General features: G+C 39.9%; 1 protein-coding gene and 1 pseudogene across 6 annotated transcripts in view; one reads left to right on the forward strand and one right to left on the reverse strand.

Moving 5' to 3' along the window:
* MARK3 (microtubule affinity regulating kinase 3) overlaps window positions 1–22706 on the reverse strand; it is a 136598-nt gene that overhangs the window by 56736 nt on the left and 57156 nt on the right. The window lies entirely within an intron of this gene.
* LOC119533105 lies at window positions 20985–21475 on the forward strand (annotated as a pseudogene).

The following is a 22706-nucleotide window of genomic DNA, read 5'->3' on the forward strand; positions in this document are numbered from 1 at the left end:
CTTTTGGAATCTCTCTGCCACTGAAGCTTATTTCATCTCCTTTCACATCCCCCTTTTGGTCAAGAAGTTGTTCTCCGTCCCACGATGCCGGGTCTACATTCCTCCCCGGGAGTCATATTCCATGTTGCCAGGGAGACTTACTCCCCTGGGTAGTTTACTATTTTTTAATCTGTGTCTAATAATACTACCATTTTCATTTAGTAAGGGAAATGTGATTGAATGCTGATCTAACAGAGGGCGAGAAGGAGTTACGCCTTTTTAATGCACTTAGGTCTACATAATCTAAAGTGTAAATATTTTTAGACAAGTAATTACTTGACAGGGCATACATGCGGAATTTTTATATTTTGTAAAGTCATTTGACTTTTTTTAGTACTTTTCTCTAACCAATAGGATTATCTGTCCCATCAAAAGCAAGGTTATACAGAGGGAATTTTCAGATTTGCTTGATTTCTTTTTCCCCTCAAAGCCCAAGTGTTCTTAAATATAACTGATCTTCCTTTTCTGAGTAGTTTATTCATTTTTAATTCATCCAGCAAATGTGTGTTGAGCACTCACAACATGCAGGCAGGTGCTAAATTCAGGGCAGTAGGCATGCATGCTCAGGGTCCAGTGGGGGGGCGCAGACAGCCAGGAGGCTTTCAGGACACAGTGTGATAAGGGAAGTCCTCGGAGCCATGGGAACACAGAAGAGAACCCTAACCCAGAACAGAGGGTTTAGGGAAACTTTCTGGAGACAATGACATCCAAGCTAAGATCTGAGAAATAACGAGGGAGTGAGCCAGTTGAAAGAGGGAAGAGAATGTGTGAAGGCCCAGTGGGCGAGAAGGTCTGACCCACTGGAAGGAGGGAAAGAACTCCAGTCAGAGCTAGATGGGTGGGGGGCAGTGGTAAGAGACGAGGATAAGGAGTCATAAAAAGGGGTCTGGATTTTTAGCCAGAGAATGAGGAGCCACTGTAAAGTTTTAAGGAAAAAAATTATTCGATCACTTTTTAGATTGAAAAGATTACTCTGGCTGCATCATGGAGAAAGTGGGGTTGGGGGTCGGGAGGGGAGAAGGTGGGTTTCGCTCTGGAAAAGCCAACTGGGAGTTGCTGCAGTAATTCCAGAGAGAAAACAATGGTCTGCACTAACACAGTGGCACCCGGGTGAAGAGGAGACCCAGTCTAGAAATACTCCAGGGGTAAGGGAGAGGGAGGCAGAGGTGGAGGTGACACCTGTGTTCCTGGCTTAAGCAACTGCATGGGTACTGGCACCATTCGTTGAGACAAAGATGGAGGAGGAAAGTGCGGGGTCGCCGAGAGGAATGGCAGGGTGTGCTGAGTTTGGTTTTGGACATGCTGAATTTGAGAGGCGATAAAGACCAGCTGGATATTTGGGTCCGAAGCTCTGGAAAGAAATCTGGGCTAAAGAAATCCTCTTGAGAATTTTCAGCCTCTAGATGGCATCCTTGGAATTAAATGACACCAAACCTTGGGTGTAGAATGAAATGACACAACCACCAAGGAACAAGTATTTCAGAAAGAAAAGAGTTTGGGTCCAGAAAGGAGACCCAGAAAAGGTAGACAGGCAGAGAACAAAATCCAGAGACTGAGATTTTTAGTGACCTGAAATCAAAGTCCAGTCGTTGCCTGAAGCCTGCCCCAACCCGAGCCCCCTGCCCCAATAGCCCCTTCTTCCTCTCCTCCTGTGGGGGGTTCCTAAGGTGCCTGGGAGAAGGCAGGCAGATGCAAGCAGACTCAGCCCATTCTCACAATCCTACAGTCTCAGGCCACCACAGACCAGCAAAGTGGCCGGAAATTTCTGTGGAGACACAGAAGATTACCTGGCTTGATAGGTTATACAGGGGGGCCGCCTCCTAAGCACTGTGTGCCTGACAGCGGGCACCAGGCTGGGAGAAGGCCAAAGCTTTGTGTGCCTGAAGGCAGGCACCAATTTAGATAAGGACATAGCCGGGCTCCTTCTGTGCTCCCGTCTCCTGCTCCTGCTGTCTCCCGTCTAGCCCCTAAGAGAATGTCCCTTGAGATCAAAGACATGCAATCACACCTTATGGCTTTATGAAAAATGTACCCTCCCTGAAATACCTGAAAACAGTCACGTAGGAGACCACCTTGTATGCTATATAAACCTGTAGGAATGAGTAGAATAAAACTTTCTTTTGCATGAACACAGAGACGGAGTCGGCCCCTTCTTTCACAATTGGTGCCCCGTGTGAGGAGTTCCAGTCCTGACCATGACGTTTGGAAACTGCACAGTAAGTACAAGTGAGTTGTCTCACGGTGGTTCAGTAGTTTCAGCCACTCAACGATATGGGTCAGTCTCTCAGTGTTCCCCAGCACCGGTATGTTTTAATTTTGCAAAGGCTGCTGCAGGCTAGTGGAGCTTCTGTTTCAGAAGACAATTTGTATTCTTTACTGCATAATGTTGTTCAACACAACCCTTGGTTTCCTAAGGAAGGCACATTAGACTTAGACGTGTAGGAGTGCATTGGATGAAATTTAAAGTGCCACTTTGAGAGAGGACAGAAAGTTTTCTCTAAAACATTTACTACATGGGCTCTTGTTCGCACTGCCCTAGCCCCTCTTCATACTGACGAGACTGAGAGTTCTGAAACTGAGGTCCCTAAAAAAGAAACCGCCGCTCTCTCCGATGAAGGCCTTCTGCCCCACCAAGCCGTCAGCCCCTATACCGCCAGCCGATAAAGGCGATGGGGAAACTATAGCCTCGCTCCCTCCCCTTTCTCCTATACCGCCGCTGCCGCTGCCACCTCCCCCTTCCAGAGGTGCCGTGCCTGTTTTACAAAGCTGTCTGAACGAAGAGGCATTAGCTAGTGATCTTGTTTGCCCCATTATGCTTAACCAGTTGCCCAGAAATTTTTCCTAGAGTACCAGGACTGGGAAGTCCAAGTGAAAGCACCCACCACAGACAAACACCAAACACATCTGAGTTAAGGTAGCTTTGCAATTCAGACCTTCCCTGTGCTGGGTAGGTGTGTAATTTTTTGTTTATTGTGTTCACATTGCTTTCTTTTGTTTTAATTAGTCTATTGTGTAATAAAGCTAATTAAGTTAATCCAAGGGTCATGCATGCAAACTCAGTGGGTTTGAGCCCCACTAACCATAACCCCAGATTTGTAGTCCTCCTTTTAAATTTTGTGCAGTCTGCACAGTTTGCATTTGTGTGAAAAACAAGTGTCATAAAATAATATCTTTACTGAGGAATCTGTTAATAAGAACTTTAACTCCCTCTCTCTATAAAAAATGTTTTGTTTTAAATATTTAGCATCATTCTAACAAGTTTGATTTTGGTGGTAATAGCATGTTGTATAGAAGGTATAAAGAATATTTTTCTAATTAAGGGGAAAAGGAAAGTAGCTTTGTCCCAAATGACTGACTGTTTAGGAATGTAAAATAAGCCTGGAGGGATAGGAATGTGGGATGAAGCCTAAATGAATACAGAAAGTTGTAGAAGGTTTGTAAAGTAGAAAATTTATTTCTGTAGTCAAGGTTGAAAGATAGGTACAGAAAGCTGCAAAAAGTTTGTGAAAACAATTATTTCTGTGGTCAAAGTTAAAAAATGGTAAAAACTAGTAATAATACTGCTTAACAATAAAACCTCAAAACTTAAAGAAAAGAGTGGTTTCATAAAACAAAATAGCATTAAATATTTTAACCACCACCCAAAACAGTAATTAATATTCAATGTTGTGGGTATGTGCCTAATAATTCACAAAATATAAACATTCCTCACCATATTGCAAGCTCCTCACATTAAGGTCTCCTGTTTTTATTAAGAAAAAAGTTTCCTTAAATTATTAGGGTCCTATTTCTTGATAAAAGGTTACAGAAGTGTTTTTCTAAGTAATCAGTATAGGATGCAAAAAGTCTCTTTTATCAAAATAACTTCTTGCACTCAACATATGTTAACTTTATCATGTCCTTGGTTGTTTAAAAATATTGTCTTCTCACTTTTTAAAAAAGCTAAGTCTTCTCCTTAACTTCAACTAAATAAAAAATATATATATACTGTTTCAAACCTAATAACTTTTAACATTTTACTTTCTCAAGGTCAAATCCTGAAGAATATCTTTTTATCCCCAACAGTTACAAAGAATTGTTCTTTCACCTTGGAAAATAAACAAACTACTAAAAATAATTAAATTCATGAAATATGTTACAAATTGCAAAAAAAAATGTTTAGACAATGTTATAAAAATTAAAAACTTCTAACCTTCTTTTGGTTACTAATGTGCATAACATCAAACAACAATGTAAAACTGCTAATTATAATTTCAGTTATTTTTAAAAGGTTATCCGTCACAAAACAAAGGTTCCCAATGGAACCCTGGAGCCCACCATCCTGTTTCCCAGAGGACCAATGATGCGGCGCTATAACAACTGTACAAAGAAGATCCCTCCCAAAGCTAACTCCGGTGCAGATGAACCAGCCTAAGACGACATGGTGCCCGTTTCCAGAACCCCCATAATATCCCTATAAATGAGCTTTATGTCATTATACCAAATTGTAATCATAATAAAAAAGAGGGGAAATGTGGAGACATGGAAGGTTCCCTGGCTTGACAGGTTATACAGGGGGGCCGCCTCCTAAGCACTGTGTGCCTGACAGCGGGCACCAGGCTGGGAGAAGGTCAGAGCTTTGTGTGCCTGGAGGCAGGCACCAATTTAGATAAGGACCAAGCCAGGCTCCTTCCGTGCTCCCGTCTCCTGCTCCTGCTGTCTCCCATCTAGCCCCTAAGAGAATGTCCCTTGAGATCAAAGACATGCAATCACACCTTATGGCTTTAGAAAAAATGCACCCTCCCTGAAATACCTGAAAACAGTCACGTAGGAGACTACCTCATATGCTATAAAAACCTGTAGGAATGAGTAGAATGAGAAAGAACTTTCTTTTGCATGAACACAGAGACAGAGTCGGCTCCCTTCTTTCACAAATTTCTATTTACAAACAGCTGCTCGGGTCCTCGAACAACGGTGAGGAGTCACAGCTCCGGAATGCTCCATGAAGGAAGATGGGTTGGAACCATACCTTCTTTTCCTCAACACTGCTTTGGAAGGTCAGTGAAGGTTTCTTTTTCTCACTTACCACACCGACTGCACCACCTCAGCAGAACAGAAGGAAAAATCAGTAGACCTCTCAGATAAAACCCAGACAGAGACCAACACAAGCCCGCATAGTTCATAGTGAAGAATTTTCAAGAAAGATAAGACTGAGTAAAAAGGGGGGGAAATATGTATTTGCTTCTCTATACACAGCACACCTCTGGAAGGATGCACAGAAACTGAAGACCTAGGTCACCACAGGGCAGGGAACTGGGTAGCTGGAGATAAGGGCTGGATGAAGGTTTTCCCTTCTATTATTTTTTCTACCTTTTGAACTTTGAATCACAACTGTATTATTACCTTTCTCTCCTCCCTCAATTAATCTGAATTTTAAGAAAAAGGCTGAGGATGAACAAAGAAATTGTTTTTTTTGGCTAAAAGGGGAAATCCTGGGGGGGGGAGGGCTGCTGAAATTTGGTGTATTTTGATCACCTCCTAACAAGAGCTCACTGTTCTCATCACACATGTGGAAGCTGTCAGTGGGTGAAAGGCAAACAAGTCTTATTTAAAGTTGAGCAAATACGAGAGCCAGTACAATAAGGCAAAATTTAAGAAGGTAGACAAGAGATTCTAACTACTCTCTCAGGACCACTCTGACATCAAAATAAAAAGTGGAATAGGAAAGATAACAAATGACAGGAAAATAAGATAACTAATTGCATATTACAGAACATTGGTTTAACACTAGCCAAAAGCAGTGACCTCTCCTACTCAAGAAGAGTAGTCCACTACGTAGGTGAATATGATACGTGGGAATGCACTACAACTTCATTAACCAGAACTTTGCTGCTGTCATGTAGTTATTGCTAGAGTTCTCTATTATAAACATCACAGTTAACATCCTTGTACATACATCTTTGCACACTTATGCAAACGTATGGGCAGGGTAGATCCCTAGCCTTTGGATGGGGTGAGTGTGTCAAGGGCATATATGCATCTAAAATTGTGTTAGTGCCATTTTGTTTTCTAAAAATATATTAGTTAACATTACTGTGAACAATATAAGATTTCCTGTTTCTCCACACTCTTGCCAACACTATGTATTACCAATTTTTTCATCACTGCAGATCTGATTGGTAAAAAATGGTCTTTCAGGATGTTGAACATTTTATTTGAATACTGACCACTTGTCCTTCTATTCATTGCCTAAGTATACCTGAGATTATTTTTCTATTATGTTATGCAACCCCACTTCTTACCAATTTTCAAGACTTTTTATATATTAAAGAAATAAGACCTGTACCATAGCAGACAATGTTGGTCACTTATTCAAATCTACCTCTACTTCCTTCCTCTTTGCCGAATTTTCCAGAAGCAACTCTTTCAACTTCTCTAGCTATTTCACCTAACATTTGCCTATATATTTCTACTTTGCCAAAATATACTGCTTTCTTAATTTTTCATTTTGGACACTGTCTGTGGCTTCCTACTTCGGATTTACCTTTCCTCAACCCTTCCAAACACTCATGCTTCTCCTCTATTATGCTCTTCATAAGGTTCTATCAATCTTGTTTTTAATTTTTGTTTATAAAGGTTGTACATCTACATATCTTTTTAAAATACATTTTTATTGAGATATATTCACATACCCTGCAATCACCCAGTTACAATCAGTTACTCACAGTACCATCATATAGTTGTGCATTCATCACCAGAATCTATTTTTGAACATTTTCCTTACTCCAAAAAAAAATAAAAATAAAAGAGAACACTTAAAACATCCCTCCCACCCTATTTTTCATTTAGTTTTTGTCCACATTTTTCTACACCTTACCCAGATAAAAGGAGTCTGACTCACAGGTTTTCACAGTCACACAGTCACACTATGTAAGCTACATAGTTATGCAACCATTTTCAAGAATCCAGTCTACTAGACTGCAGTTTGACAGTTTTGGGTATTTCCTTCTAGCTATTCTAATACATTAAAAACTAAAAAGGGATATCTACATAATGCATAAGAATAACCTCCAGTGACCTCTCAACTCCATTTGAAATCTCTTAGCCACTGAAATTTTACTTTGTTTCATTTTGTTTCCTCCTTTTGGTCAAGATTTTCTCAATCCCATGATGCCTGCTCCAGGCTAATCCCTGGGAGTCATGTCCCATGTTGCCAGGAAGACTTATACCTCTGGGAGTCATGTCCCACATAGGAGGAAGGCAGTGAGTGCACCTGCTACATGGGCTTAGAGAGAGAGGTCACATCTGAGCAACAAAGATGTTCTCTGGGAGAGATTCTTAGGCACAAGTATAAGTAAATTTAGCTCTCCTCTGCAGTAATGAGCTTCATAAGGCGAAGCCCCAAGATTGAGGGCTTATCCTACTATATCAGTACTAAACCAGGTGGGGAAATCCAACATTTCTGCATTTTCCCCCCAGTTCCTTGGGGGAGCCCTGCAAATATGTTTTTATTCTCTGCCCAAATTACTTTGGGATGTATTGGGACTTCACACTAACCTGTATAAACCTACCAGATCTGACCTATTCAAAGTTCCATGTAATTACTACAATGTTCCAAGTAATTAAAAGTAAAGTCAAGTAATGTAATGTAAAATAACCCCTTCCCACTCTCAATCCCTATTCACAATGGCAAACACTTTAAGCTCTTTTATAATTATTTCTTTTGGTATTTTCTATCTTATTTCTAAATAGCACGCTTATGCTGCTACTCATTGATATATATATATTTTAGTTTATTTTCCCTGATATGATCTATTGATGTCTTAATATGGGCAGTAAAAATTGAACTCTCTTACATCCTGCTCCCCACCTCACTCCCTACTCCCCACTCCTCATGGGTTATCATGTTTGGCTAAATTATTCAGTGTTTGCATTATATAAATATTTACAGCTACACTAGGATTGCATTTCCACTTTTTAAAAAAATACATTTTTGGTTTCTTTGCACTTAATAGCTTCCTCAGTTACTTTGTTCGCTTAGTTTTCTATGCTATCTATCATTTTACTAATTCACCCTTAACCTTTGCCACACAAGTATAAATCTCTCTCCTCTCAAATACTTTCAAATACACAAGCAATTTTTTTTTCTTCTTGTAGATATTCGTGTTCTGGAGGCCTTCATTCTCCTGCTCCAATTCAGGCTGGAAGCTCTCCAGGCCTGCTGGGTTGGAGCTCCTTGTTCTGGGCCCTAGGCATTTCTCTTTTTCGGTCTTCTCCCTTGATAGGATGAAACATACCAACAGTAGCTCCTTTGGAAGGGCAGATGAATGATTAATTTTAAGACCATGCATGCCCCAAAATGTTTTTATTCTATCTCTTCACATTTAATTGGTAGTTTGACAGAATAAAGAAACCTAGGTTAGAAATAATTTTCTCTCAAAATTTTAAAGGCCTTGGACCATTTTCTTCTAGCTTACAGTGTTGTTGAAAAGTATGATGCCATCATGCTATAATCCTTTATTTTTTACCTATTTTTCCTTTCCTGATGTATTTAAATTTTAATGTACTACACACAAAGTTTCTGGGCACATCAGCATCTTTTGTTACTTTGTACAGTAGCACTCACCTAGTCTTCACAGCTCTGGAAATTACCTTCTGTTCGTCTAATAGTTTCCGTCACTCTTTTAATCTCAAACTGTATCTCCTAGCTAGATCCTCCAATTTTTATTTATCTTTTACATTTTCACCTTGTTGAAATTTTGGTACTGGTGATTTGGGAATCTAATTGGTCCTTCCACAGATTTTTGACCAATCTTGTTTTCAGTTCTTTTTGTACCGCCCCCGCCAAAGGAGCAGGTGGCTCTCATCCCTAAGCTTTCTGCATCCCGCGGCTGACTCAGCACGGTTCTTGTTGCTGCCTGCCCACCCACCCTCATCCCTAACTCCTCCCCTGAGGGACCTGGTTTCAGCCCTCACTGGTTTCCATCCGGCAAAGACGGGCTGAATTCTCTGCTAGAGAATCCTATTCTCTGAGATATTCCTTTTTTAATTCCTTTTCCATCTTGGGGGGAAGAAAGATAAATATACCAGTATTTAAATGGAAGTTTTATTTGCTAATATTTTTAGTTCCCAATTTTTGAATAGCTATTATTAGTGAGATTGACCTATAGTTTTCTTTCCTGTTTTGATAGCACTATTTCTGCATTTATGAAAAGAATTCGGAAGATTCCCTTCTTTAAGTTTGGAACAGCTGGACAGAAGTAGAATTATCTATTCATAGAAGGTTAGAAAGAATTCAATAATTAAATTCTGGGTCTGGCAATTTGAGGTAAGTAGTTCCCTTTTTAACTACTTTCTCAATTTCTTCTGTGATTATTGTGCATTTAGATATTCCAAAGTTAATTTTAATACCTTATATTTTCCTAGAATATTACCCGTTTCTGAAGGTATTCTAATTTACTGGCAGAGTTGTACAAAAGGTTTCCGTATAATAATTTTAATTCCTTTCTTATCTGGTATTTCCCCCCACTTCATTATTTGTCTGCCTTCGTTTTTTCTCTTTTTTCCCCTCATTAAAGTAGGTAGTGGTTTACCTATTTTATTGCCTCCCCCCCCCCCCACAAAAAGGTTTCAGATTTATTATTTCTACTGTTTTTGGAATTCATTAATTTCTGCCTTTAACTTTTTTTGGCTTGAACAATGGGAATTTATTCACTTATGGTTAGAGTCTAGGAAAATGTCCAAATCAAGGCATCATCAGGAATGCTTTCTCCCCAAAGACCAGCTGCCGGCGAAACGTGGTTCCTCTGTCACATGGCAGACACATGGCGGCATCTGCGGGCTCCCCCTTCTCTTCCAGGTCGTTGATTTCCACTTCTTGCTTTGGTGGCTTTCTCTCTCTCTGTATTCATACTGTTTATAAAGAACTTCAGTAAGAGGATTAAGACTCACCCTGAATGAGGAGGGTAACTCCCTAACTGAAGCAATCTCATCAAAAGATCTTACTTACAATGGGTCCTCACCCAAAGGATTAAGCTTGAAGAACATGGTTTTCTGGGGTACATACATTTTCTTAAATGTAATTTGATTGAAATATACTCACATACCATACAATAATACAAAGTGTACAACTGTTTACAGTTTCATCACATAGCTGTGCATTCAACACTACAATCAATTTTTGAACATTTTCATCACTCCAAAAAATAAAAATGAAAATAAGAATAAAAATAAAAGAGGGAGGTGGGGCAAGATGGCAGACTGGTGAGCTGTATGTTTTAGTTACTCCTTCAGGAAAGTAGATAGAAAGCCAGGAACTGCGTGGACTGGACACCACAGAGCAATCTGTCTTTGGGCATACTTCATACAACACTCATGAAAATGTCGAACTGCTGAGATCAGCGAAATCTGTAAGTTTTTGTGGCCAGGGGACCCGCGCCCCTCCCTGCCAGGCTCAGTCCCGTGGGAGGAGGGGCTGTCAGCTCCGGGAAGGAGAAGGGAGAACTGCAGTGGCAGCCCGTACCGGAAACTCATTCTACTGATCCAAACTCCAACCATAGATAGACTGAGACCAGACACCAGAGAATCTGAGAGCAGCCAGCCCAGCAGAGAGGAGACAGGCATAGAAAAAAAAAACAACACGAAAAACTCCAAAATAAAAGCAGAGGATTTTTGGAGTTCTGGTGAACATAGAGAGGGGAAGGGCGGAGCTCAGGCCTTGAGGCGCATATGCAAATCCCGAAGAAAAGCTGATCTCTCTGCCCTGTGGACCTTTCCTTAATGGCCCTGGCTGCTTTGTCTCTTAGCATTTCAATAACCCATTAGATCGCTGAGGAGGGCCCTTTTTTTTTTTAATCCTTTTTTCTTTTTCTAAAACAATTACTCTAAGAAGCCCAATACAGAAAGCTTCAAAGAATTGCAATTTGGGCACGTCAAGTCAAGAGCAGAACTAAGAGAGCTCTGAGACAAAAGGCAATAATCCAGTGGCTGAGAAAATTCACTAAACACCACAACTTCCCAAGAAAAGGGGGGTGTCCACTCACAGCCACCATCCTGGTGGACAGGAAACACTCCTGCCCATCGCCAGCCCCATAGCCCAGAGCTGCCCCAGACAACCCAGTGTGACGGAAGTGCTTCAAATAACAGGCACACACCACAAAACTGGGCGTGGACATTAGCCTTCCCTGCAACCTCAGCTGATTGTCCCAGAGTTGGGAAGGTGGAGCAGTGTGAATTAACAAAGCCCCATTCAGCCATCATTTCAGCAGACTGGGAGCCTCCCTACACAGCCCAGCAGCCCAGAACTGCCCTGGGGGGACGGCACTCACCTGTGACATAGCACAGTCATCCCTCAACAGAGGACCCGGGGTGCACGGCCTGGAAGAGGGGCCCACTTGCAAGTCTCAGGAGCCATACGCCAATACCAAGGACTAGTGGGTCAGTGGCAGAGACAAACTGTGGCAGGACTGAACTGAAGGATTAGACTATTGCAGCAGCTTTAAAACTCTAGGATCACCAGGGAGATTTGATTGTTAGGGCCACCCCCCCTCCCCGACTGCCCAGAAACACGCCCCACATACAGGGCAGGCAAAACCAACTACACACGCAAGCTTGGTACACCAATTGGGCCCCACAAGACTCACTCCCCCACTCACCAAAAAGGCTAAGCAGGGGAGAACTGGCTTGTGGAGAACAGGTGGCTCGTGGACGCCACCTGCTGGTTAGTTAGAGAAAGTGTACTCCATGAAGCTGTAGATCTGATAATTTAGAGATAAGGACTTCAATAGGTCTACAAACCCAAAAAGAACCCTATCAAGTTCAGCAAATGCAAAGAGGCCAAAAACAACAGAAAATTATAAAGCATATGAAAAAACCAGACGATATGGATAACCCAAGCCCAAGCACCCAAATCAAAAGACCGGAAGAGACACAGCACCTAGAGCAGCTACTCAAAGAACTAAAGATGAACAATGAGACCACAGTACGGGAGACAAAGGAAATCAAGAAGACTCTAGAAGAGCATAAAGAAGATATTGGAAGACTAAATAAAAAAATGGATGATCTTATGGAAATTAAAGAAACTGCTGACCAAATTAAAAAGATTCTGGACACTCATAGTACAAGACTAGAGGAAGTTGAACAACGAATCAGTGACCTGGAAGATGACAGAATGGAAAATGAAAGCATAAAAGAAAGAATGGGGAAAAAAATTGAAAAAATCGAAATGGACCTCAGGGATATGATAGATAATATGAAACGTCCAAATATAAGACTCATTGGTGTCCCAGAAGGGGAAGAAAAAGGTAAAGGTCTATGAAGAGTATTCAAAGAAATTGTTGGGGAAAACTTCCCAAATCTTCTAAACAACATAAATACACAAATCATAAATGCTCAGCGAACTCCAAATAGAATAAATCCAAATAAACCCACTCCGAGACATATACTGATCACACTGTCAAACACAGAAGAGAAGGAGTGTAAGAAAGGGATAAGTTTAGTTTTCACATAGAGACAGCATGGAATAAGGGAAATGGAGGCAAAACCAGTTTAAACAAGCCCCAGACAAAGAGAAGAGAGAATCTGCCTGCTCTTTATATGGAAAAGTACCCATAGTTACTGGAATGTAAAGAGATATGAGGTAATATCAGAGGCGGGAACTCACAGCAAAAAAAATAAAAATTTGAGGGGGATAGGCTGATCAGTTCAAAATCTCAATAATGAGCTAGTTGGCTCTCTAGGATTGGCTGCACAAATTAAAATCTCAAAAGATGAATTAGTTAGTGTTCTAGGATAGGCTGTAACCTCTGTAGTACCCAGTCAATGGGGAAACAGGGGAGGGACTTGCGAATTAGGAGTAGGAGATTTAAAGATCGCCATTCTCTTCCTCTGGCGCGCCAGTCTTCCATGTGTTTGGCTGGACGCCCTATCTTGCAAGATTGTAAATAAATTCTTTTCTCCTACAAAACCGAGTGAGCGTTTATTCCCTTACAGGAACAGCTTTATTTCCGACAAGGAGCAAGTTCTGAAAGCAGCAAGAGACAAGCAATTCACCACATACAAAGGAAACAGCATAAGACTAAGTAGTGACTACTCAGCAGCCACCATGAAGGCGAGAAGGCAGTGGCACGATATATTTAAAATTCTGAGTGAGAAAAATTTCCAGCCAAGAATACTTTATCCAGCAAAGCTCTCCTTCAAATTTGAGGGAGAGCTTAAATTTTTCACAGACAAACAAATGCTGAGAGAATTTGCTAACAAGAGACCTGCCCTGCTGGAGATACTAAAGGGAGCCCTACAGACAGAGAAACAAAGACAGGACAGAGAGACTTGGAGAAAGGTTCAGTACTAAAGAGATTCGGTATGGGTACAATAAAGGATATTAATAGACAGAGGGAAAAATATGGCAAACATAAACCAAAGGATAAGATGGCCGAGTCAAGAAATGCCTTCACGGTTATAACGTTGAATGTAAATGGATTAAACTCCCCAATTAAAAGATATAGATTCGCAGAATGGATCAAAAAAAAATGAACCATCAATATGTTGCATACAAGAGACTCATCTTAGACACAGGGACACAAAGAAACTGAAAGTGAAAGGATGGAAAAAAATATTTCATGCAAGCTACAGCCAAAAGAAAGCAGGTGTAGCAATATTAATCTCAGATAAAATAGACTTCAAATGCAGGGATGTTTTGAGAGACAAAGAAGGCCACTACATACTAATAAAAGGGGCAATTCAGCAAGAAGAAATAACAATCGTAAATGTCTATACACCCAATCAAGGTGCCACAAAATACATGAGAGAAACACTGGCAAAACTAAAGGAAGCAATTGATGTTTCCACAATAATTGTGGGAGACTTCAACACATCACTCTCTCCTATAGATAGATCAACCAGACAGAAGACCAATAAGGAAACTGAAAACCTAAACAATCTGATAAATGAATTAGATTTAACACACATATACAGGACATTACATCCCAAATCACCAGGATACACATACTTTTCTAGTGCTCACGGAACTTTCTCCAGAATAGATCATATGCTGGGACATAAAACAAGCCTCAATAAATTTAAAAAGATTGAAATTATTCAAAGCACATTCTCTGACCACAATGGAATACAATTAGAAGTCAATAACCATCAGAGACTTAGAAAATTCACAAATACCTGGAGGTTAAACAGCACACTCCTAAACAATCAGTGGGTTAAAGAAGAAATAGCAAGAGAAATTGCTAAATATATAGAGACAAATGAAAATGAGAACACAACATACCAAAACCTATGGGATGCAGCAAAAGCAGTGCTAAGGGGGAAATTTATAGCACTAAACGTATATATTAAAAAGGAAGAAAGAGCCAAAATCAAAGAACTAATGGATCAACTGAAGAAGCTAGAAAATGAACAGCAAACCAATCCCAAACCAAGTAGAAGAAAAGAAATAACAAGGATTAAAGCAGAAATAAATGACACAGAGAACAAAAAAACAATAGAGAGGATAAATATCACCAAAAGTTGGTTCTTTGAGAAGATCAACAAGATTGACAAGCCCCTAGCTAGACTGACAAAATCAAAAAGAGAGAAGACCCATATAAACAAAATAATGAATGAAAAAGGTGACATAACTGCAGATCCTGAAGAAATTAAAAAAATTATAAGAGGATATTATGAACAACTGTATGGCAACAAACTGAATAATGTAGAAGAAATGGACAATTTCCTGGAAACATATGAACAACCTAGACTGACCAGAGAAGAAATAGAAGACCTCAACCAACCCATCACAAGCAAAGAGATCCAATCAGTCATCAAAAATCTTCCCACAAATAAATGCCCAGGGCCAGATGGCTTCACAGGGGAATTCTACCAAACTTTCCAGAAAGAACTGACACCAAACTTACTCAAACTCTTTCAAAACATTGAAGAAAACGGAACACTACCTAACTCATTTTATGAAGCTAACATCAATCTAATACCAAAACCAGGCAAAGATGCTACAAAAAAGGAAAACTACCGGCCAATCTCCCTAATGAATATAGATGCAAAAATCCTCAACAAAATACTTGCAAATCGAATCCAAAGACACATTAAAAAAATCATACACCATGACCAAGTGGGGTTCATTCCAGGCATGCAAGGATGGTTCAACATAAGAAAAACAATCAATGTATTACAACACATTAAAAACTCGAAAGGGAAAAATCAACTGATCATCTCAATAGATGCTGAAAAAGCATTTGACAAAATCCAACATCCGTTTTTGATAAAAACACTTCAAAAGGTAGGAATTGAAGGAAACTTCCTCAACATGATAAAGAGCATATATGAAAAACCCACAGCCAGCATAGTACTCAATGGTGAGAGACTGAAAGCCTTCCCTCTAAGATCAGGAACAAGACAAGGATGCCCGCTGTCACCACTGTTATTCAACATTGTGCTGGAAGTGCTAGCCAGGGCAATCCGGCAAGACAAAGAAATAAAAGGCATCCAAATTGGAAAAGAAAAAGTAAAACTGTCATAGTTTGCAGATGATATGATCTTATATCTAGAAAACCCTGAGAAATCGACGATACAGCTACTAGAGCTAATAAACAAATTTAGCAAAGTAGCGGGATACAAGATTAATGCACATAAGTCAGTAATGTTTCTATATGCTAGAAATGAACAAACTGAAGAGACACTCAAGAAAAAGATACCATTTTCAATAGCAACTAAAAAAATCAAGTACCTAGGAATAAACTTAACCAAAGATGTAAAAGACCTATACAAAGAAAACTACATAACTCTACTAAAAGAAATAGAAGGGGACCTTAAAAGATGGAAAAATATTCCATGTTCATGGATAGGAAGGCTAAATGTCATTAAGATGTCAATTCTACCCAAACTCATCTACAGATTCAATGCAATCCCAATCAAAATTCCAACAACCTACTTTGCAGACTTGGAAAAGCTAGTTATCAAATTTATTTGGAAAGGGAAGATGCCTCGAATTGCTAAAGACACTCTAAAAAAGAAAAACGAAGTGGGAGGACTTACACTCCCTGACTTTGAAGCTTATTATAAAGCCACAGTTGCCAAAACAGCATGGTACTGGCACAAAGACAGACATATAGATCAATGGAATCGAATTGAGAATTCAGAGATAGACCCTCAGATCTATGGCCAACTGATCTTTGATAAGGCCCCCAAAGTCACTGAACTGAGCCATAATGGTCTTTTCAACAAATGGGGATGGGAGAGTTGGATATCCATATCCAAAAGAATGAAAGAGGACCCCTACCTCACCCCCTACACAAAAATTAACTCAAAATGGACCAGAGATCTCAATATAAAAGAAAGTACCATAAAACTCCTAGAAGATAATGTAGGAAAACATCTTCAAGACCTTGTATTAGGCGGCCACTTCCTAGACTTTACACCCAAAGCACAAGCAACAAAAGAGAAAATAGAGAAATGGGAACTCCTCAAGCTTAGAAGTTTCTGCACCTCAAAGGAATTTCTCAAAAAAGTAAAGAGGCAGCCAACTCAATGGGAAAAAATTTTTGGAAACCATGTATCTGACAAAAGACTGATATCTTGCATATACAAAGAAATCCTACAACTCAATGACAATAGTACAGACAGCCCAATTATAAAATGGGCAAAAGATATGAAAAGACAGTTCTCTGAAGAGGAAATACAAATGGCCAAGAAACACATGAAAAAATGTTCAGCTTCACTAGCTATTAGATGCAAATTAAGACCACAATGAGATACCATCTAACATCAGTTAGAATGGCTGCCATTAAACAAACAGGAAACTACAAATGCTGGAGGGGATGTGGAGAAATTGGAACTCTTATTCATTGTTGGTGGGACTGTATAATGGTTCAGCCACTCTGGAAGTCAGTCTGGCAGTCCCTTAGAAAACTAGATATAGAGCTACCATTCGATCCAGCGATTGCACTTCTCGGTATATACCCGGAAGATCGGAAAGCAGTGACACGAACAGATATCTGCACGCCAATGTTCATAGCAACATTATTCACAATTGCCAAGAGATGGAAACAACCCAAATGTCCTTCAACAGATGAGTGGATAAATAAAATGTGGTCTATACACACGATGGAATACTACGCGGCAGGAAGAAGGAACGATCTCGTGAAACATATGACAACATGGATGAACCTTGAAGACATAATGCTGAGCGAAATAAGCCAGGCACAAAAAGAGAAATATCATATGCTACCACTAATGTGAACTTTGAAAAATGTAAAACAAACGGTTTATAATGTAGAATGTAGGGGAACTAGCAGTAGAGAGCAATTAAGGAAGGGGGAACAATAATCCAAGAAGAACAGATAAGCTATTTAACGTTCTGCGGATGCCCAGGAATGACTATGGCCTGTTAATTTCTGATGGATATAGTAGGAACAAGTTCACAGAAATGTTGCTATATTATGTAACTTTCTTGGGGTAAAGTAGGAACATGTTGGAAGTTAAGCAGTTATCTTACGTTAGTTGTCTTTTTCTTACTCCCTTGTTATGGTCTCTTTGAAATGTTCTTTTATTGTATGTTTGTTTTCTTTTTAACTTTTTTTTTCATACAGTTGATTTAAAAAAGAAGGGAAAGTTAAAAAAAAAAAAAGATGTAGTGCCCCCTTGAGGAGCCTGTGGAGAATGCAGGGGTATTTGCCTACCCAACCTCCATGGTTGCTAACATGACCACAGACATAGGGGACTGGTGGTTTGATGGGTTGAGCCCTCTACCATAAGTTTTACCCTTGGGAAGACGGTTGCTGCAAAGGAGAGGCTAGGCCTCCCTATATTTGTGCCTAAGAGTCTCCTCCTGAATGCCTCTTTGTTGCTCAGATGTGGCCCTCTCTCTCTCTGGCTAAGCCAACTTGAAAGGTGAAATCACTGCCCTCCCCCCTACGTGGGATCAGACACCCAGGGGAGTGAATCTCCCTGGCAACGTGGAATATGACTCCTGGGGAGGAATGTAGACCCGGCATCGTGGGACGGAGAACATCTTCTTGACCAAAAGGGGGATGTGAAAGGAAATGAAATAAGCTTCAGTGGCAGAGAGATTCCAAAACGAGCCGAGAGGTCACTCTGGTGGGCACTCTTACGCACACTTTAGACAACCCTTTTTAGGTTCTAAAGAATTGGGGTAGCTGGTGGTGGATACCTGAAACTATCAAACTACAACCCAGAACCCATGAATCTCGAAGACAGTTGTATAAAAATGTAGCTTATGAGGGGTGACAATGGGATTGGGAAAGCCATAAGGACCACACTCCACTTTGTCTAGTTTATGGATGGATGAGTAGAAAAATAGGGGAAGGAAACAAACAGACAAAGGTGCCCAGTGTTCTTTTTTGCTTCGGTTGCTCTTTTTCACTCTAATTATTATTCTTGTTATTTTTGTGTGTGTGCTAATGAAGGTGTCAGGGATTGATTTAGGTGATGAATGTACAACTACGTAATGGTACTGTAAACAATCGAAAGTACGATTTGTTTTGTATGACTGCGTGGTATGTGAATATATCTCAATAAAATGATGATAAAAAAAAAATAAAAGAGAACACTCAAAGCATCCCACACCCCTCTTCCCCTCCTCATTTACTTTTTTTTAATTGATATATATTCATATACCATACAATCATCCAAGTGTAAAACAATTGTTCACAGTATCATCATATAGTTGTGCATTCATCACCGGTCAATTTTTTCAGCATTTTCATTACTTCAAAAAATAAAAATAAAAGCAAAAAGAACACTCAAAATGCCCCAGATCCCCCTCCTCCATATTATTCATATACTTTTTATCCCCATTTTTTCTACTCATCTGTCCACACACTGGGTAAAGGGAGTATGAGCCATAAGGTTTTCACAATCACACGGTCTTCACAATCACACGGTCACACCATATAAGCTATATAGTTATACGACTGCCTCCAAGAATCAAGGATACTGGATTGCAACTCAACAGTTTCAGACATTTCCATCTAACTATTCTAATAAACTAAAAACTAAAAGGGATATCTATATAATGCATAAGAGTTACCTCCAGAATGACCTCTCAACTCCATTTGAAATCTCTCAGTCATTGAAACTTTACTTCAATTCTCCTCCCCCTTTTGGTCCAAAAGATTTTCTCAATCACATGATGTGGGGTCCAGGCTCATTCTCAGGAGTCACATTCCACACTGCCGGGGAGATTTATATTCCTGGGAGTCATGTCCCACATAGGGGGGAGGGCAGTGAGTTCACCTGCCAAGTCGGCTTAAGAGAGGCAGGCCACATCTGAGCAACAAAACAGGCTCTCTGGCGGTGACTCCCAGGCACAATTACGAATAGGATTAGCCTCTCCTTTGCAGAATCAAGCTTTGTAAGAGCAAACCCCAAGATCAAGGTTTTGGCTTACTAAGCTGGTGGTCCCCAATGCTTGAGAGAATATCAGGAATTCCCCAGCTGGGGAAGTTTAACATTTCCACATTTTCCCACAGTCCCTGAAGGGCGCTTTGCAAATACCTTTTATTCTCTGCCCAAATTACTCTGGGTTGTATCAGGGCTTCGTGCTATCCTGCACAAACAACAAGGTCTCACTCCTTACTCAAGGTTACATGTAATTTTGGCATTTGAGTAAACTGACCAAACAAGTCAAATTATATAGTGTGCTACAGAAAACATAGATTTTGCACCACATAACCATCTCTTCCTTTGGTTTCACACAGAAGTCAAAGTTTTAAAACACAGTTAGAATCATCCTGTACCCTTCAGTCGGATCTACCCCAACCGCAACCATTTCATTTATAACTCCAATCCAAGTCTGATCTCCTTTTCAGTCTCTTTAGCAGTTGATTCATGGGGCAATGCCAACACTCACAACTGCCAAACTCTAGCTCTGAGTCCCAGGTGCCACACAGACACCCAAAGTCCCAGGGACTGACCACATCACACACAAACAGCTCAGAATCTCAAAATTTAGAAATAACTGTTACAACTCATGAATAAACGTGACTGCTGTAAGAGCTCACAATCCAGGAACTTTTATATAAGCCTTCTGCTTATAGCCCATGCTCCCAGATTCAATTCTCAGAGTTTACACATTGTTAATAGTCTATATTAGTGAGGCATCGTAATGTTTGTCTTTTCATTTCTGATTTATTTCACTCAACCTACTGTCCTCACGGTCCATTCACTTCGTTGCACACCTCATAACTTCCTTCCTTCTTGCTGCTCCCTCATGCAAAAACATTCTTATCTTTGTACATTTAATCACACACATTGACCACTGCAAGTTTCCCTAAGTTATACAGTTGCTACAAGGGAATGTACAGAAATAGATTCAAGTTTAGAGATGACACTAAATTCTTCTAGGTAATGAAAAGCCACGGCAGTGTATATAAAACCAAGCAGGAAAACCTTGTAAATTACAAATGACTAATCTGCCTTTAACTTTATTAATTTCTCATAATATTAATTCCTAAGATTTTGCTTCTTTTTCTTACTTATGAGTTTAATGATGTGTTTAAGTCCACAAATTTCCCTGAGCACCAAAAAGAAGTATTCTACTGATCCTGATACATAGTTTATTAGTGTTAATTTTTAGACAGATTGCAGTTTTGGTATTCAATTTCCCTTTGACCCAGGAATTCCATATATTTTAAGTTCCACGTGTCTGTACTTTTTTTTTGTTTCCATTTTTATTGGTTTCTGGTTTTACTGCTCTATATTCAGAAAATGTACTCTAGGAAGTTCTGTCAGTCAGGTTTACTAATCATCTTAAGAGGGCCATCGCTTTATAAGTGTGTAATTTCACGTTATGTACTATTCTACTCTGACAAAACCATTTACCTTGTAGTCATTGGAGATTTTAATAATTACTATAATAATTTTTTGGCACATAACTATAACATGCCCTGAGAAAGAGAGCTTAAAAAAATTTCCCTAGGATGCAACATGGGGCTTTGCAGACGATGATGCCTGCTGCCACAGTCCCCCCCACCATGTTCTTCAACATCACCATCAATGGTGAGCCTTTGGGCCGTGTCTCCTTCAAGCTGTTTGCAGACAAAGTTCCAAAGACAGCAGAAAATTTTCCTGCTCTGAGCATTGGGGAGAAATGATTTGTTTATAAGGGTTCCTGCTTTCACAGAATTATTCCTGGGTTTATGTGCCAGGGTGGTAACTTCACACACCATAATGGCATTGGTGGCAAGTTCATCTACAGGGAGAAGTTTGATGATGAGAAGGTCCTGGCATCTTATCCATGGCCAATGCTGGACTGAACACAAATGGTTCTCAGTTTTTCATCTGTACTGCTAAGACTGAATGGCTGGATGGCAAGCACATGGTCTTCGGCAAGGTGAAAGAGGGCATGAACATTGTGCAGGCCATGGAGCACTTTGGGCCCAGGAACAGCAAGACTAGAAAGTAGATCAACATTGCCGACTGTGGGCAAGTCTAATAAATTTGATCTGTGTTTTGTCTTAACCACCAGACCATTCCTTCCGTAGCTCAGGAGAGCGCCCCACCACCCCGGTCTGCTATCAGTATCCTATTGTCTTGGTATTGTTGCTACAGTTCTTTGGGTTCTACATTATATTCCCCTTCCAAGTCTAGCTGGGTTGAAAAATTAAGTTTATGATTATGAACTAAAAACTTAAACAACAACAAAAAGATGCAACATGGGCTAGTGGAGGGCCTGCAGATTAAGATTTGTATCTTTTTTCCCCTACTTTACGTGTCATATGCGGTCCAAGAAAGGTTAAGTTTCAATGTCTCATGTATTACTCCTACAGCTCAGATTTTACATGTTAATGTATTTTGCGTTACTGGTTGGTGTTCCGCCACAAAGTAAAATAAAAATAAATACCTTTAAGGTAGTAACTGTAGAGTGAGCCAGAAGAACCAAGACACTTTTGAAGAACAAATGTGAGTGTGAGTGTGAGGTAGCTATGGTGACTCCACACTGGAAAAGAGAGACCAGCCAACAGGTGACTGCACACAGGGAAAAACCCAAAACCCTACCACACAACAGGCACAACTGCAAGGTAGATTAAAGATCATAAAAATTAGAAAACTTTTTTAAGACAACAGAGAAGAATATCTTTATGACCCCAGATATGGAAGAATTTCTTAAAGAAGGCACAGAAGTACATAACGTTTAAGAAAAGACTGATAAATTTAAAATGAAGAACCTCTGCTATTCATAAAAAGACAACATTAAGAGAGTGAAAAGATACGCCATCAACAGGAAGAAGATATCTGCAATACATATTAGTATCCAGACTACATAATGACCTCTTAAAATGACTAAGAAAAAAAATCTTCTATAAACCAAACACAAGACTGGAACAGGCACTTCACAGAAGAAGAAGAAGTCAATAAACTATGAAAAGATATGCCACCTCGTCAGTATTCAGGGAAATGTAAAATTAAAACTACAATGAGATATCATGTTCATATCCACCAGATTGGCAAGACTTTAAAAATCAGACAAAATCAAGTTTTGATGAACCTGTAACATGATGTGGGAATATAAATTGGTACACCTGCTTTGGCAACAATCTGGCCACCTCTAATTCAAGGATATGCATATCCTGTGAACCAATCACTACATCACTGGGTATGTATACTTAAACTCTTGCACATGTGCACCAGGACACTTACAGCAACAATAGTAATACAAATAGCTA

Source organism: Choloepus didactylus, chromosome 4 (genome assembly GCF_015220235.1).
Source record: "Choloepus didactylus isolate mChoDid1 chromosome 4, mChoDid1.pri, whole genome shotgun sequence".
NCBI lineage: Eukaryota > Metazoa > Chordata > Mammalia > Pilosa > Megalonychidae > Choloepus > Choloepus didactylus.